At 45.6% G+C, this 17,932-nt stretch overlaps 1 protein-coding gene and 1 pseudogene across 2 annotated transcripts in view; one reads left to right on the top strand and one right to left on the bottom strand.

Moving 5' to 3' along the window:
* Nucleotides 1–17,932, top strand: part of LOC126094646 (uncharacterized) — a 1,573,713-nt gene that overhangs the window by 1,119,350 nt on the left and 436,431 nt on the right. The gene's annotated exons all lie outside the window — the stretch shown is intronic.
* Nucleotides 12,561–12,678, bottom strand: LOC126100523 (5S ribosomal RNA; annotated as a pseudogene).

Below are 17,932 nucleotides of genomic sequence, written 5' to 3'. Positions count from 1 at the left end.
GCATCTTCGAAGTGTTCTGCAACAAATCGCAGTCTTTTGTTCGCCGTCCCCAAGACGTTTTCTGTGTTTTCTTTCCAATTTAAGTTGTTTGTAACTGTATTTCCAGGGTATTTAGCTGAATTTACGGCCTTTAGGTTCGATCCCAAGTGCTTAGATTCTCTTTTGTTCCGGTTTTCCCACAGTCCATGTTTCGCTACCATACAATGATGCGCTCTAAGAATAAAGCTGTAGAAAGTTATATTAACAGAATCTTCCGTCTGTTCTTGGTAGAACAACATTACAATAAATGAAAAGCACCAGTTTGTTTTTGTTCTACAATAATGTAGAACAAAAGCAAACTGGTGCTTTTCATTTACTGTAGAAAGTTAGTAAAGTCTGTTTTATTTTATAAAATTTAAGAGTTTTCACTTGAAAAATTCGGAGGCATTATTTTTCAGCACGGCCTGCTGTCAGGATTAAACGCCGAAGACTTGTGAGTGCTGGTGTTTCACTGTAACACGGCAGTGCTCTTCTCCATACTACCTGTTCAACCGTATCAACACGTTGTATGAAATCTGAACGTATCGAACAGCCACATTATTCGCCCCGACTGGCTTTCATGTGTTCGGACAGTTCATAGAAGCGCTGGAAGGCAAACATTTCAGAAGCGATGTAGAGGTGCAAACCGCGGTCGCCGAATGGGTGCATTCACAGCAGATATCCGTGCACTACGAAGCGGTGGAATGCGAGCATTGCACGTCATGGGGGCTATATCGAAAAATGAAATACATGTAATTTTTCTCGATTATCTCATCTGCATAATAATTCTATCTACCTATCTGTCGCTGGAGCCTTGTCCCGCAGTGACGCAGGGTCAGCCATCGTTAATCGGATTTGGCACGTTAATGGTTAAGGTGTGGCCGGATGCCCTTCCTGCCGCCACCCTGTACCCCCCGGGACGGAATTAGTGTACTCCAACTGGCTGCGTCGAATGTAATCCATGGAATAGTGCGAATGTGTTCAGATATCTGCGAGCCGTGTAACTGAGGAATAGAATAGAAAAGCAACTGGAATCACTCAACAGAGGAAAGTCCACTGGACCTGACGGGATACAAATTCGATTCTACACAGAGTACGCGAAAGAACTTGCCCCCCTTCTAACAGCCGTGTACCGCAAGTATCTAGAGGAACGGAAGGTTCCAAATGATTGGAAAATAGCACAGGTAGTCCCAGTCTTCAAGAAGGGCCGTCGAGCAGATGCGCAAAACTATAGACCTATATCTCTGACGTCGATCTGTTGTAGAATTTTAGAACATGTTTTTTGCTCGAGTATGATGTCGTTTTTGGAAACCCAGAATCTACTATGTAGGAAACAACATGGATTCCGGAAACAGCGATCGTGTGAGACCCAACTCGCTTTATTTGTTCATGAGACCCAGAAAATATTAGATACAGGCTCCCAGGTAGATGCTATTTTCCTTGACTTCCGGAAGGCGTTTGATACAGTTCCGCACTGTCGCCTGATAAACAAAGTAAGAGCCTACGGAATATCAGACCAGCTGTGTAGCTGGATTGAAGAGTTTTTAACAAACAGAACACAGCATGTTGTTATCAACGGAGAGACGTCTACAGACGTTAAAGTAACCTCTGGCGTGCCACAGGGGAGTGTTATGGGACCATTGCTTTTCACAATATATATAAATGACCTAGTAGATAGTGTCGGAAGTTCCATGCGGCTTTTCGCGGATGATGCTGTAATATACAGATAAGGTGCAGCATTAAAAAACTGCAGCAAAATGCAGGAAGATCTGCAGCGGATAGGCACTTGGTGCATGGAGTGGCAACTAACCCTTAACATAGACAAATGTAATGTATTGCGAATACACAGAAAGAAGGATCCTTTATTGTATGATTATATGATAGCAGAACAAACACTGGTAGCAGTTACTTCTGTAAAATATCTGGGAGTATGCATGCGGAACGATTTGAAGTGGAATGATCATATAAAATTAATTGTTGGTAAGGCGGGTACCAGGTTGAGATTCATTGGGAGAGTCCTTAGAAAATGTAGTCCATCAACAAAGGAGGTGGCTTACAAAATACTCGTTCGACCTACACTTGAGTATTGCGCATCAGTGTGGGATCCATACCAGATCGGGTTGACGGAGGAGATAGAGAAGATCCAAAGAAGAGCGGCGCGTTTCGTCACAGGGTTATTTGGTAACCGTGATAGCGTTACGGAGATGTTTAACAAACTCAAGTGGCAGACTCTGCAAGAGAGGCGCTCTGCATCGCGGTGTAGCTTGCTCGCCAGGTTTCGAGAGGGTGCGTTTCTGGATGAGGTATCGAATATATTGCTTCCCCCTACTTATACCTCCCGAGGAGATCACGAATGTAAAATTAGAGAGATTAGAGCGCGCACAGAGGCTTTCAGACAGTCGTTCTTCCCGCGAACCATACGCGACTGGAACAGGAAAGGGAGGTAATGACAGTGGCACGTAGAGTGCCCTCCGCCACACACCGTTGGGTGGCTTGCGGAGTATAAATGTAGATGTAGATGTAGAACATGGGGAGCAGCCCGGTATCCACCTAGCGGGATGTGGAAAACCGCCTAAAAACCACATCCAGGCTGGCCGGCACATGGACCCAATCCGCCGGGCGGATTCGATCCGGGGCCGGCGGGCCCACCCGAGTCCAGGAGGCAGCGCGTTACCGCTCTCGGCTACCCTGGCGGGTCTCATCTGCATAATAATAAATAAATAAAATTTGAATCAACATCGTATAAGTAGGATCAGAGACAAAACTAGAAAGATCTTATTAGCTGTCGTAAGATTCAAGAGCAGAGTGTGTACGGGGAACTTTTCACATCAGAGTAAGTGCCTCCTGTAAGATCCTAATGTACTGTGTGCATCAAAGTGCCCCCCCCCCCCCCTCCCATTACACCTGGCGTTATACGCTTCACATCCCGTTACAGAGTGCTCCGAGGGTCGTTATTTCTTCCCTTTCCTCTAAGCCTCTAAGCACTTGGCGTACTCTTGCACTACGCCTCTGCGGCCAACTGCGCGAGGGAATTAAACGCCGGCCCTTCTCTTTGGCGAGGGCTCCTTCATTATGGCGCGGGTAATGGTCCCCCGCGGCGCGAAGCACACCTGGCCGTCTGCAGAACATGCGGAACCAATCCTCCTGCGCCCCTAACAACTGCTTGCCGTGCCAGTTCCTTCACCACACCTGCTCGCGGACCGCAAGACGCTCTGCGGAGCTCCCGAGGCGCTAGTTTTGTGGCTGTGTAGTGTTGAGTAACGTTATTACGGTCACCTGCTCGCATGCAGTCTGAAGAGTATCCACCGTGTACGGAACACACACACACACACACACACACACACACACACACACACATCTCGACCATCTCGGTGCAGGTGGGCCAGCCAGGCTGTCTGGAGTTCTTCCAGGAGATGAGGAATGGTGCGAGGCCGAGGGTTCGCACAGCGAACACCGCAGTCCGTGCTGTCCGACAGCACCCGTGAAACCGGTAAAGAAAGTTCAGAGAAATATTACACTGTCAAGTAAACCGTACATAACTGACATGATTTTTTATTTTTCGTTGCACACTTTTCCGTTCCTATTTCAAATCTGGAAAACATTTTACTCCGTCACGTCAGATTTTCTTTTATTATTGAACAACGTTTGTCGGAAATGTACTCATGGTTTCTCGCTACTTTTTATGCAATGCTGTAAATTACTTTCTACATCTACATCTACATCCATACTCCGCAAGCCACCTGACGGTGCGTGGCGGAGGGTACCTTGAGTACCTCTGCCGGTTCTCCCTTCTATTCCAGTCTCGTATTGTTCGTGGAAAGAAGGATTGTCGGTATGCTTCTGTGTGGGCTCTAATCTCTCTGATTTTATCCTCGTGCTCTCTTCGCGACTTATACGTAGGAGCTAGCAATATACTGCTTGACTGTTCGTCGAAGGTATGTTCTCGAAACTTCAACAAAAGCCCGTACCGAGCTACTGAGCGTCTCTCCTGCAGAGCCTTCCAATGGAGTTTATCTATCATCTCCGTAACGCTTGCGCGATTACTAAATGATCCTGTAACGAAGCGCGTTGCTCTCCGTTGGATCTTCTCTATCTCTTCTATCAACCCTATCTGGTACGGTTCCCACATTGGTGAGCAATATTCAAGCAGTGGACGAACAAGTGTACTGTAACCTACTTCCTTTGTTTTTGGATTGCATTTCCTTAGGATTCTTCCAATGAATCTCAGTCTGGCATCTGCTTTACCGACAATCAACTTTATATGATCATTCCATTTTAAATCACTCCTAATGCGTATTCCCAGATAATTTATGGAATTAACTGCTTCCAGTTGCTGACCTGCTCTATCGTAGCTAAATGATAAGGGATCTATCTTTCTATGTATTCGGAGCACATTACACTTGTCTACATTGAGATTCAATTGCCATTCCCTGCACCACGCGTCAATTCGCTGCAGATCCTCCTGCATTTCAGTACAATTTTCCAATGTTACAACCTCTCGATACACCACAGCATCATCCGCAAAAATCCTCAGTGAACTTCCGATGTCATCCACAAGGTCGTTTATGTATACTGTGAATAGCAACGGTCCTACGACACTCCCCTGCGGCACACCTGAAATCACTCTTACTTCGGAAGACTTCTCTCCATTGTGAATGACATGCTACGTTCTGTTATCTAGGAACTCTTCAATCCAATCACACAATTGGTCTGATAGTCCATATGCTCTTACTTTGTTCATTAAACGACTGTGGGGAACTGTATCGAACGCCTTGCGGAAGTCAAGAAACACGGCATCTACCTGTGAACCCGCGTCTATGGCCCTCTGAGTCTCTTGGACGAATAGCGCTTGCTGGGTTTCACACCACCATCTTTTTCGAAACCCATGCTGATTCCTACAGAGCAGATTTCTAGTCTCCAGAAAAGTCATTATACTCGAACATAATACGTGTTCCAAAATTCTACTTTGGCTAGACTTCTAATGAAACCTTACTTTAGAGACATCGAAATATTTTTTAAAGGAACACACCGCATTTGACTGTTTTGTTGTTTATTTAAGTACAACCACGGTCTCGGCCTTTTATGCCATTTTCAAGTAATTGCTAAAAGCAATAATTGCATACACTGAGACCAAGTAAAATTTCAAAAGATATGTCTTTAATACATATTGTCAGGCTCAAAGCTGGCTATAAATTAAGAAAAAGATTTGCTCCCCACGAAATGCCAGATCATCACCATCTCGTAACAGATCAGTAAATAATCGTGGGAGCACGACATTTTTAGTAGAAACAGACTTACTTTGGTAAATAAAAGATGAGCACATGCCCTTACAACGTAATGATAGTGAAATCAAGCAATATGAGTAATAGAAAACTAAATACTAAAATGACAGAGTGTCATAGCTATATTTTCTAATATCGATGCATGTTAGTTCCCTGTTGTTCGGGCGTCAGTCACGGTTCTTTGAATACTAAGTAGTAACCCTACCATCGGCTCGTACCAACTGACCTGAGCAGGCCACTGTTTTCCAGCCGTCTGAGATCCAACCGATCTGGTCACGAGTCCAGGAGAGTCACTGCGGGTGATGTCGTCTACAGGAAAGTTGTGAACAAATCAATGAGGATTTGCAGAAAATAAATGCATGGTGTAATGACCGGCAGTTATCTCTCAATATTAGTAAGTGAAACCTACTGCGTATAACAAGGCGAAATTCCCCAATGATGTACGAGTAAAAATAAATGCCCAGTCTTTCGAAGCGCTAACATCCCTCAAGTATCTAGGTCTGATTATTCGAAATGATCTCAAATGGAACGATCGGATTACACAAGTAACGAGTAAGGCGAACTCTAGATTGCGGTTTGTTGGTAGAATCCTGAAGCGATGCAGTCCTTCAAGAAAAGAAATTGCTTACAATACTTTAGTTCGTCCAGTCTTAGAGTATTGTTCGTCTGTATGGGATCCTTACCGGTTGGGTCTGATTCAAGAGATTGAGATGGTCCATAGAAGAACGGCAAGATTCGTGACTGCTACATTTAGCCATCGCGAGAGCGTTACAAATCGCATAGACAGTTTGAAATTGGACACACTTGTAGATAGACGACGCGCTAAACGGAAGGGGCTGCTCACTAAATTCCAAAATCCGATCTACGCCGAGGATGTAAAGTGTACAGGGTGGTCCATTGATAGTGACCGGGCCAAATATCTCACGAAATAAGCGTCAAACGAAAAAACTACAAAGAACGAAACTTGTGTAGCTTGAAAGGGGAAACCACATGGCGCTATGGTTGGCCCGCTAGATGGCGCTGCCATAGGTCAAACGGATATCAACTGCGTTTTTTTTTAAATAGGAAGCCCCATTTTTTATTACATATTCGTGTAGTACGTAAAGAAATATGAATGTTTCAGTTGGACCACTTTTTTCGCTTTGTGATAGCGCTGTAATAGTCACAAACATATTGCTCACAATTTTAGACGAACAGTTGGTAACAGGTAGGTTTCTTAATTTAATATACAGAGCGTAGGTACGTTTGAACATTTTATTTCGGTTGTTCCAATGTGATACATGGACATTTGTGAACTTATCATTTCTGAGAATGCATGCTGTTACAGCGTGATTTCCTGTAAATACTACATTAATGCAATAAGTGCTCAAAATGATGTCCATCAACCTCGATTCATTTGGCAATACGTGTAACGATATTCCTCTCAACAGCTAGTAGTTCGCCTTCCGTAATGTTCGCACATGCATTGACAATGCGCTGACGCATGCTGTCAGGCGTTGTCGGTGGATCACGATAGCAAATATCCTTCAACTTTCCCCACAGAAAGAAATCCGGGGACATTAGTTCCGGTGAACGTACGGGCCATGGTATGGTGCTTCGACGACCAATCCACCTGTCATGAAATATGCTATTCAATACATTCCACCGCACGCGAGCTATGTGCCGGACATCCATCATGTTGGAAGTACATTGCCATTCTGTTATGCAGCGAAACATCTTGCAGTAACATCGGCAGAACATTGCACCATTTAGGTTGCCGTCGATAACATGGGGGCCAATTATCCTTCTCTCATAATGCCGCACCATACATTAACCCGCCAAGGTCGCTGATGTTCCACTTGTCGCAGCCATCGTGGATTTTCCGTTGCCCAATAGTGCATATTATGCCGGTTTACGTTACCGCTGTTGGTGAATGACGATTCGTCGCTAAATAGAACGCGTGCAAAAAATCTGTCATCGTCCACTAATTTCTCTTGTGGCCAGAAGCAGAACTGTACACGACGTTCAAAGTCGTCGCCATACAATTCCTGGTGCATAGAAATTTGGTACGGGAGCAGTCGATGTTGATATAGCATTCTCAACACCGACGTTTTTGAGATTCCCGATTCTCGTGCAATTTGTCTGCTACTGATGTTCGGATTAGCCGCGACAGCAGCTAAAACACCTACCTACTTGGCCATCATCATTTCTCGCAGGTCGTGGTTGACGTTTCACATGTGGCTGATCACAATAGCCATACATCAACGCGATATCGACCTTTTCCGCAATTGGTAAACGGTCCATTTTAACACGGGTAATGTATCACGAAGCAAATACCGCCCGCACTGGCGGAATGTTACGTGATACCACGTACTTATACGTTTGTGACAATTACAGCACCATCTATCACATAGAGAAAAAAGTGGTCCAACTAAAACATTCATATTTCTTTATGTACTACACGAATTTGTAATAAAAAATGGGGGTTCCTATTTAAAAAAACGCAGTTGATATCCGTTTGACCTATGGCAGCGCCATCTAGCGGGCCAACTATAGTGCCATCTGGGTTCCCCCTTCAAGCTAGACGAGTTTCGTTCTTTGTAGTTTTTTCGTTTGATACTTATTTCGTGAGATATTTGGCCCGGTAACTATCAATGGACCACCCTGTATATTATTACCACCAACTTTCATATCACGCAGTGATCACCATTCAAAGATAACGGAAATTAGAGCTCATACTGAGGCGTTCAGACAGTCGTTTTTCCCTCGCGCGAACCACGAGTCGAACAGGGTGGGGGGAAATATGACTTTGGCGCGAATAGTGCCCTCCGCCAGACACCGCTTGGTAGCTAGCGGAGTATATATGTAGATGTAGATGTATTATTAGTAAAGGTACTCGCGTCGGTCGTCTGCTGCCATAACCCATTAACGCCAAATTTCGCCGTACGTCCCACATTGATTTCTGCAGTTATTTCAAGCAGTGTTGCTTGTCTATTAGCACTGACAACTCGACGCAACACCGCTGCTCTCGGTTGTTACTGTCTTGTCCTCGTAGACAGGTAATGTCTGAAATGTTGTATTCTCGGCGCACTTTTGACACTTTGGATCTCTGAACACTCAATTCACTAACGATTTCCGTAATGGAATGTCTCATGCTTCTAGCTCAAACTACCGTTCACTGACCTTTTATATCTTGTGTACGCAATACTGCTGCCATATGTATATGTACATATCGCTGTCCCTTGACTTTTTTCACCTCAGTGTATTTTACGGCCATTTGCAACTCAGTGCTTTTATTGTTGTGAAAATATTTAATTCTCATTTCTTATTGCGTGTTTCTACTTTCTTTTGCAGGTGAGTATCAACTTCCAACCTCATCTTACTGTCGGCGCAGCATGTAAGTAAAGTATAGAGCATAGTGAAGGCACACACAGATGTACTGGTTCGAGAACACCGTGGTTTCATTTGTGGATAACATCTTCTTATACATATTGTATTCAGTCTTGCCATGATTTTCATCATTTTCGAAACCTTTTTCAATAAGTTTCGTACAGGTATTTATAGAATGTCAGAGTGGTCAATTTTGTCAAATAGTTTCTTACTCGAGGATGTCAACGAATTAGACGCACTATGACTTTATTGCCACGCGTAGGTAGTCCCAAATTACGAACATGGGAAGACAGAACGATAACTGCTCTTTGCAAAAAGAATCCGATACGATAGCAGTAAATTGCTGTTGCGTACAGCCTGAGTCAATCTTCATGTTTTACACTTTTTGTCTCAAGCTGTGTCGCCTGGTAGAATGAATCACGATCCTTGTTACACTAGGTCGATGCTAGCGTCCAGGGGAATGGCTGCTCGACACACCCAACACGCCCTGGACGTAGGCCCGTGGGGGAGCCTCTGCGCTCACGAAGCATCGGCCCGTAATGTACGGTAACTGCGTGAGCTGAGTGTAGACATCTGGTGTGACATGCCTCCGGAAACCTAACAAGGACTTTTATAATCCAAACGACGGAAGATCGCTGTTAAACTGCGTCTAAATTGGCTCATTGACGTTCCTTGCGCAGAAAGGACCCCTAACTCCTAACCTCCTTTGCCATGCTACTCCACTGAATACAAGTAAACCATTGCTGCTTTGATTCCTCTAGTATAGGTTCTGTATTACGTAATATAACTCTTCCGTTGTAGACTTCCAGCACCTGGTCTCTTCTTCTTTCTATGAGATTTTCTTCAAAGCGCTTTCTCCACTGTCCAATAGATACAGGTTTCATTGTATGGGCAGGATTGCTAGCCATTTTCGTCTCCCAAACTGAAACGAGGAGCATAGTATTGGGACAAGGGTGATTCTGGTGCAAAGTACCATTATCCAAGAATGGGGCGATGATGTCATCAACTGACGTCAGTTGATGACGTCGTCCAAGATGGCGTTCATGACGTCCGTTGATGCCGTCACCGCCGTCATCTTGGATAATGGTACTTTCTGCCAGAATCACCCTTGTCCCAATACTGTGTTTCATAGTGACACAGACTTTTTTTTCCCATGTTTCGTGGCGTGTCATTTGGATCATGATTACAGTTGCAAGTACCTAGTACTTCGATGTAACCAGAGGTGACAGGAAAATCCCTAGAAGTGTAATCCGTGCACAGCATAGCCCATTTTCCCAACTGCTTGCATAATGTGGGTGGGCAACATAGAGAGTGATCATCAAGTACAGCACTGGACGACATAGTTTCTGGGGAAGAAGGGTGTAAATACTACAGTTATTCACAGGTGATTGGTATGGAGCATACACCATAGTGAAGAGCGGTCTTTCAACAGGACATCGCACGTCCCCATACGGGTCGAAAAACCGGTGAAATGAGGTTCCAGGTACTGCCACACACACACCCATTTTATTAGCCTCATTTCGTTCCTTCTTACTACCACCTATTCGAGGCTTTAAAGAAGCCTCTGAATGGACATCATTTCGCAGACTTTCATGACCGGTGAGCAGCAGTCCGGCGGTGGGTGCGAGAGACACCAAAAAAGTTTTCAAGGAGGGTCTACAGAAGTTAAAGCGAGACTACGGTGGGTGCGGCAGTGCCCGGTATCCCTTTCAGGGATAGCAGCTGTAGGAGGGTTGTTGTGTTGCAGCAGTTTTTTTGTGGTGGTGCACACGCTCCACGCACAGTCACAAATCGCCTGTGAATACCTGCAGCGTTTACGCCCTTCTTCCACAGAAAGCATACCGTCCAGCGCTGTTCTTGATGACCACACTCCATGTGTCCTTTAAGGGGCTCCGGAACGCCCTATACTTGCAATGTTAAAATAACGCTTATAAATTACATCTTTCCTCACAAAGTATTTGAGGTAGAAAGTTGAACTTTTTACAGATTATTTATTGGAATATGGACTGCAACTTAACATGGGGATTTTACAAAATTTTAGTTCGGTTATTAAAGATGACTTTTTTCAATTGTAATGAAAATTCACAACATTTTTTTGCAATTTTTTATTTATATATTCAAAAATATACAATTTTTTGGAAAAAGGCTGTGTTAAATTATGCAGAAGGTACTGTGTAACATTTACTAAAAGTTTGAAACAAATATGTTTGGAAGATCCTTAGAAAACATGTAACTACTATGAGAAAATAAAAGTTTTGGGAATCGGGCGACAAAGATTGGATTAACTTTTTAGTGCATTCCAGGTCCATAGGATGGATTATCTTCATCCTCTGCAAACTCCTCCTCCAGCTGCCTCTTGTTCCTCCTGCTGTTTACTCTTGCTTGTATTTCTAGACTCTTTACAGCCCTGTCTGCAGCCCGAAGGCGTTCCTTGTCTAAAGCAAGCATCGCTCGTACCATGTTAGAACCTATCTTCATTCCCATATTTCTAAATACCTTGCACCTTACAATGTTGCCATCATTGAAAGTCGCAACAGCAACTTTACTTTTACTCATTATTATACTTCAACAAAACAGAGACTCAAGAAACAGAATTAATTACGAATATTTTCGAGATAACGACAGAGTAAATAAACATGAAACAATCGACAATCACACCAGCGGTATATATTGAACCATCACAGGTTAGCCACAACACATACTTTATCTCACACCACTAAAATGTACCCGATGAACACGGACGTTAATAATAACACCATTTGACAGCAGTTTAACAGCGCCACAGTGGGTCACGCCCATGTAGAACACATTTCAAAAAAAATTTAAAAATAGTTGTAGTCTTCGGAATTGAATAAATTATATCTCTATTAAAAGGTAATAGTCTGCAGATTCAGAAAACGCAAAAAAGTAAAAAATGAACTTTTCATGATTTTGAGCCTTTCCGGAGCCCCTTAACGTAATGACAGCTGTTGGAAAATTGCGCTGTACTGTGCAGGGGTTACACTTCTAGTGATCGCCCTGCCACCTACGTTTAGACTAAAGTACTACATACTTGCAACATTAATGATGAGTCAAAAGGCGCACCATAAATGAGGAAAGAAAGAAATAAAATGAGCGCGTGGCATTGCTGGCCGGGAGGCCCCGTCCGGGGAAGTTCGGCCGCCGAGTGCGAATCTTATTTCAGTCGACGCCACATCGGGCAATTCGCGTGCCGGTGATGAGGATGAAATGATGATGAGGACACGCAACACCCAGTCCAAGAGTCGATGCCACATTGGGCAATTCGCGTGCCGGTGATGAGGATGAAATGATGATGAGGACACGGAACACCCAGTCCAAGAGTCGATGCCACATTGGGCAATTCGCATGCCGGTGATGAGGATGAAAGATGATGAGGACACGCAACACCCAGTCCAAGAGTCGATGCCACATTGGGCAATTCGCGTGCCGGTGATGAGGATGAAATGATGATGAAGACACGCAACACCCAGTCCAAGAGTCGATGCCACATCGGGCAAGAGCGGAGAAAATCTCCAACCCAGCCGGGATCGAACCAGGGCCGGCTGCATGATAGGCAACCAAGTTACCAGCCATATAAGCAAGCGGACGAAATGAGGAAAGAAATAAAGTGTAAGTGAATACGGAGCGCCCCTCTTACATGTCTAAACTAAAAAAAAAAAAAACTCCTGCCGAACAGGGCATGAAGGCCCAACGGTACCGACCGGCCGCCGTGTCATCCTCAGACCATAGGCGTCACTGGATTCGGATATGGAGGAGCATGTGGTCAGCACACCGCTCTCCCGCCCGTACGTCAGTTAACGAGACCGGAGCCGCTACTTCTCTATCAAGTAGCTCCTCAGTTTGCCTCATAAGGGCTGAGTGCACCCTGTTGGCCAACAGCGCTCGGCAGACCGGATGGTCACCAATCCAAGTGCTGGCCCAGCCCGACAGCGCTTAACTTCGGTGATCTGATGGGAACCGGTGTTACGACTGCGACAAGGCCGTTGGCCCTCTTACATGTCTGATTGTCTTAAATTCTGATATTTTCTGAAGCGTGACTGCCGTTAACAATGGACAGTGTTATTGAACTAGTGTAATTCTGAAACTTCCTGGCAGATTAAAACTGTGTGCCCGACCGAGACTCGAACTCGGGACCTTTGCCTTTCGCGGGCAAGTGCTCTACCAACTGAGCTACCGAAGCACGACTCACGACCGGTACTCACAGCTTTACATCTGCCAGTACCTCGTCAGGAGTGCTAGTTCTGCAAGGTTCGCAGGAGAGCTTCTGTAAAGTTTGGAAGGTAGGAGACGAGGTACTGGCAGAAGTAAAGCTGTGAGTACCGGTCGTGAGTCGTGCTTCGGTAGCTCAGTTGGTAGAGCACTTGCCCGCGAAAGGCAAAGGTCCCGAGTTCGAGTCTCGGTCGGGCACACAGTTTTAATCTGCCAGGAAGTTTCATATCAGCGCACACTCCGCTGCAGAGTGAAAATCTCATTCTGGAAACATCCCCCAGGCTGTGGCTAAGCCATGTCTCCGCAATATCCTTTCTTTCAGGAGTGCTAGTTCTGCAAGGTTCGCAGGAGAGCTTCTGTAAAGTTTGGAAGGTAGGAGACGAGGTACTGGCAGAAGTAAAGCTGTGAGTACCGGTCGTGAGTCGTGCTTCGGTAGCTCAGTTGGTAGAGCACTTGCCCGCGAAAGGCAAAGGTCCCGAGTTCGAGTCTCGGTCGGGCACACAGTTTTAATCTGCCAGGAAGTTTCATATCAGCGCACACTCCGCTGCAGAGTGAAAATCTCATTCTAGTGTAATTCTGTTTGTGCATGCTGTTTTCGGAATTTCGCTGTGTTACAGTTGAAAACTGTTAGCGGCCGAAATTATAATTTTGGGTTTTGCAAATGACAGTCAAAGTCGATGATGATAATTTAGGTTAAGTAGTGTATAAGCTTAGGGACTGATGACCTTAGCTGTTAAGTCCCATAAGATTTCACACACACTTGGACATTTTGAATATATTATATTTGCATGACTGTGAATAGCTACCTAAGGAAAATTACACAGGAAACATTGTGGTGGTGTCCTGCTTCGGCGGAGGCCTTATTGCAGAATAAAAATGTGAAACGAAGTTCGCTGTCAGAATTTAAATTTGGTGATGACAGTAGGTGGAACGTTTCATGACACAACTAATCAACGTACACAGTACTATTTTTGAGCTATGGTTCAAATAGTTCATAAATGGCTCTAAGCACTACAGGACTTAACATCTGAGGTCATCAGTCTCCTAGACTTTTTTTTAAAAAAAAATCTTTATTAACCATCAATTATAATAATTATACATCATAACCCACTTCCTTATATGATTAGTGGGTCTTACTTTCTGAGTATGTTAGATACAACTAGCAGCTATTTACAATGTGGGTTGTGAGCTACAGCTTTACTCTAATTACAATGGGCAGCTATTCTTACACTTATTAGTTTTTAACTTCTAAGATTTTAACTAACTCTACTGCCTTCAGCGTCACAGATGTGTCAGAAATGTATAAACCTACTTTAGTGCCTTGCCCATCGAGCTAATCCCGATGGGCGTGCCCCTGACACTGGGCAGGCCAGGATGTTATTCGCTGCAGGTTCCTAATACTAGTTTCCTAATCTACTTTCTACTAACTAGTTCTAACCTAAGTCAATTCCGGTGCATCGTCTAGTCCTTGATGTTGTTCCCCACTCCCCCTAATCCCGCACGTGGCGGATTCTAGACTGTGGAGGTCGGCCTGTCCACGCGCAGCCGGTATGGGAATAGGGCGCGTGTTTGGTACTAGAATTTCTCTAGTTTTATTGTAATTCGTGTTAATTAATTTATTTCCCTCATGTATTCTTTTAGCATTTTTGGTGATACCTCGTCTGCTAGTTTATTTAGTGTTTGAAAAGTGTCTCTTTGTCTTATGAGGTGGTATGTCTCACGGTCAGGTAATTGGTCACGTAGTCTGGAAGCAACATCATTGAAGAGGGGGCACTCGTAAATCACATGATCGGGAGTGCCCTCCGGTTCACCACATTCACACGCGGGTGTGGCCCTTTTCCCGAACCGACATAAGTAGGTCGCGTAAGGCCCATGTCCAGTGAGGAAGTGGTTTAGTCCTCTGGTGTGTTCAAACTATTTCATTTTTAGTCGTCCCCTAATGTTTGGAATCAGTTCATATGTTCTACGCCCTGTTTCGTCCGTTTCCCATAGTTCTTGTCATGAACTACTTAAACCTAATTAACCTAAGGACATCACACACATCCATGCCCGAGGCAGAGTCCGAACCTGCAACCGTAGCAGCAGCGCTGTTCCGGACTGAAGCGCCTAGAACCGCTAGGCCCTAGCGGCCGGCCTTAGAGCTATTCACGTCACAGGTAAGACTGGTCTAACTACTACTCCCAGGTCGACCTTCCACACTTTTCTGAAAGTTCTCCGCTCTTCTCTGACACTCTAACTGCCTTCGCAAACATGCCTGGAAAGTGGCTCTCTAGAACGCAAACGACATACTGAGTAATATGTGGAACAGTTATCAGCTTGTCAACGAAACTTCGTCCCGACACTTGTGCGACTCTTTGAACCTGTCGCTCCTGATCTCCACAGAGCAACTGAACTTTCACGGAAATATAAAAAAGGCGGGAGCCAGAGGGAGGCAGCTCTAGTAATTATAAAATTGCCCGCTGGCGAGGAGACCATCCGTCGTAAATGGAGCGAAGAAACCCGCCCTGGTGGGACTCGACACGCCAGCTCGGTGCAACCGGACGGAGCGCCCCGCGGCCAGCGGGTCTGTCTCCTGCTCGACAACCGCCCCGTCCCGTCCTGTGCCGCTCTGCGATACGAATCGCGGCCTCTTATCTGGGCCGCCACTCTCAGGTCGCCGAATTACATATCAATGGCCACATTAGGGCCACGGAGGTCGTGCGGTAGCGTTCTCGCTTCCCGCGCCCGGGTTCCCGGGTTCGATTCCCGGCGGGGTCAGGGATTTTCTCTGCCTCGTGATGACTGGGTGTTGTGTGGTGTCCTTAGGTTAGTTAGGTTTAAGTAGTTCTAAGTTCTAGGGGACTGCTGACCATCGATGTTAAGTCCCATAGTGCTCAGAGCCATTTGAACCATTTTAGGGCCACGGATGGCCTCTAGGGATAGAACGGTCTCGGTCTTTCAATAACTGTAGCGGACCCCAGCGCTCGCCCCTTCGAGTTTTATAAAAGTTGGGTGATAGCTGGCCAGCAGAATGAAACATTAACCAAAACCCTTCACTGTACCTTTCAGTCCACCTCCAGTGTAACCAACTAAAAGGTTTAACTGAAGATTACACTACTGGCCATTAAAATTGCTACACCAAGTAGAAATGCAGATCATAAACGGGTATCCATTGGATAAATATATTATACTAGAACTGACATGTGATTACATTTTCACGCAGTTTGGGTGCATAGATCCTGAGAAATCAGTACCCAGAACAACCTCCTCTGGCCGTAATAACGGCCTTCATACGCCTGGGCATTGAGTCAAACAGACCTTGAATGGCGTGTACAGGTACAGCTGCCCATGCAGCTTCAACACGATACCACAGTTCATCAAAAGTAGTGACTGGCATATTGTGACGAGCCACTTGCTCGGTCACCATTCACCAGACGTTTTCAGTTGGTGAGAGATCTGGAGAATGTGCTGGCCAGGGCTGCAGTCGAACATTTTCTGTATCCAAGGCCCGTACAGCATTTGCAACACGTGGTCGTGCATTATCTTGCTGAAATGTAGGGTTTCGCAGGGATCGAATGAAGGGTAGAGCCACGGGTCGTAACACATCTGAAATGTAACGTCCACTGTTCAGAGTGCCGTCAATGCGAACAAGAGGTGACGGAGACGTGTGACCAATGGCACCCCATACCACCACGCCGGGTGATACGCCAGTATGGCGATGACGAATACACGCTTCCAATGTGCGTTCACCGCGATGTCGCCAAACACGGATGCGACCATCATGATGCTGTAACAAAACCTGGATTCATCCGAAAAAATGACGTTTTGCCATTGTGCACCCAGATTCGTCGTTGAGTACACCATCGCAGGCGCTCCTGTCTGTGATGCAGCGTCAAGGGTAATCGCAACCATGGTCTCCGAGCTGATAGTCCCTGCTGCTGCAAACGACGTCGAAATGTTCGTGCACATGGTTGTTGTCTTGCAAACGTCCCCATCTGTTAACTCAGGGATCGAGACGTGGCTGCACCATCCGTTACAGCCATGCGGATAAGATGCCTGTCATCTCGACTGCTAGTGATACGAGACCGTTGGGAACCAGCACGGTGTTCCGTATTACCCTCCTGAACCCACCGATTCCATATTCTGCTACCAGTCATTGGATCTCGACCAACGCGAGCAGCAATGTCGCGACACGATAAACCGCAATCGCGATAAGCTACAATCCGACCTTTGGTTCAAATGGTTCAAACGGCTCTGAGCACTATAGGACTTAACATCTGTGGTCATCAGTCCCCTAGAACGTAGAACTACTTAAACCTAACTAACCTAAGGACATCACACACATCCATGCCCGAGGCAGGATTCGAACCTGCGACCGTAGCAGTCACGCGGTTCCGGACTGAGCGCCTAGAACCGCTAGACCACCGCGGCCGGCAATCCGACCTTTATCAAAGTCGGAAACGTGATGGTACGCATTTCTCGTCCTTATATCACAGCATCTTCTTCCTGTCGGTTAAATTTCGCGTCTGTAGCGCGTCATATTCGTGGTGTAGCAGTTTTAATGGCCAGTAGTGTAAATGGAGTGTTAAGCGTTAATCGCCCTTGTTTCCTTCCTTCCTTCCTTCCTTCCTTCGGAATTAATTGCGGCAACTGACACACGTGGAAAAATATGATAACGGAAGCAAAAACGTTCCATAAACGGCCTGCATGCGAGAAAACTACGAATAGGAAATTCTGCAGGGTCTCTTGGCCGTTATGCCGCCTCATGTTCCTCTTCAAGCTTCTCCAGTGCTCGACGTTTCGATCCCTTTTCTGGAATCAGTGTCAATATTCCCCTGGTGTCCCTAGTTTGCTGAACACTGTCTAGAGTGAGTGGCGCATTCCCTTACACGTAGGAACTTCGGAAAGAAAGTTACACTTTTCGTTCCGCTATAGTATTCATACTTCTACTGTAGTACGGGTAACAGAAGCACTACAGTGTGCGAGTGAAGTGACGTGGCAAATAGGAACGTACTCGAACATTGGAGTAGGTGGGCACAGTACGATTCTTTTGG

The sequence above is a fragment of the Schistocerca cancellata genome, chromosome 1 (assembly GCF_023864275.1).
Source record: "Schistocerca cancellata isolate TAMUIC-IGC-003103 chromosome 1, iqSchCanc2.1, whole genome shotgun sequence".
NCBI classification, from domain to species: Eukaryota; Metazoa; Arthropoda; class Insecta; order Orthoptera; family Acrididae; genus Schistocerca; species Schistocerca cancellata.
This window is presented reverse-complemented; position numbering and strand designations above follow the sequence as displayed.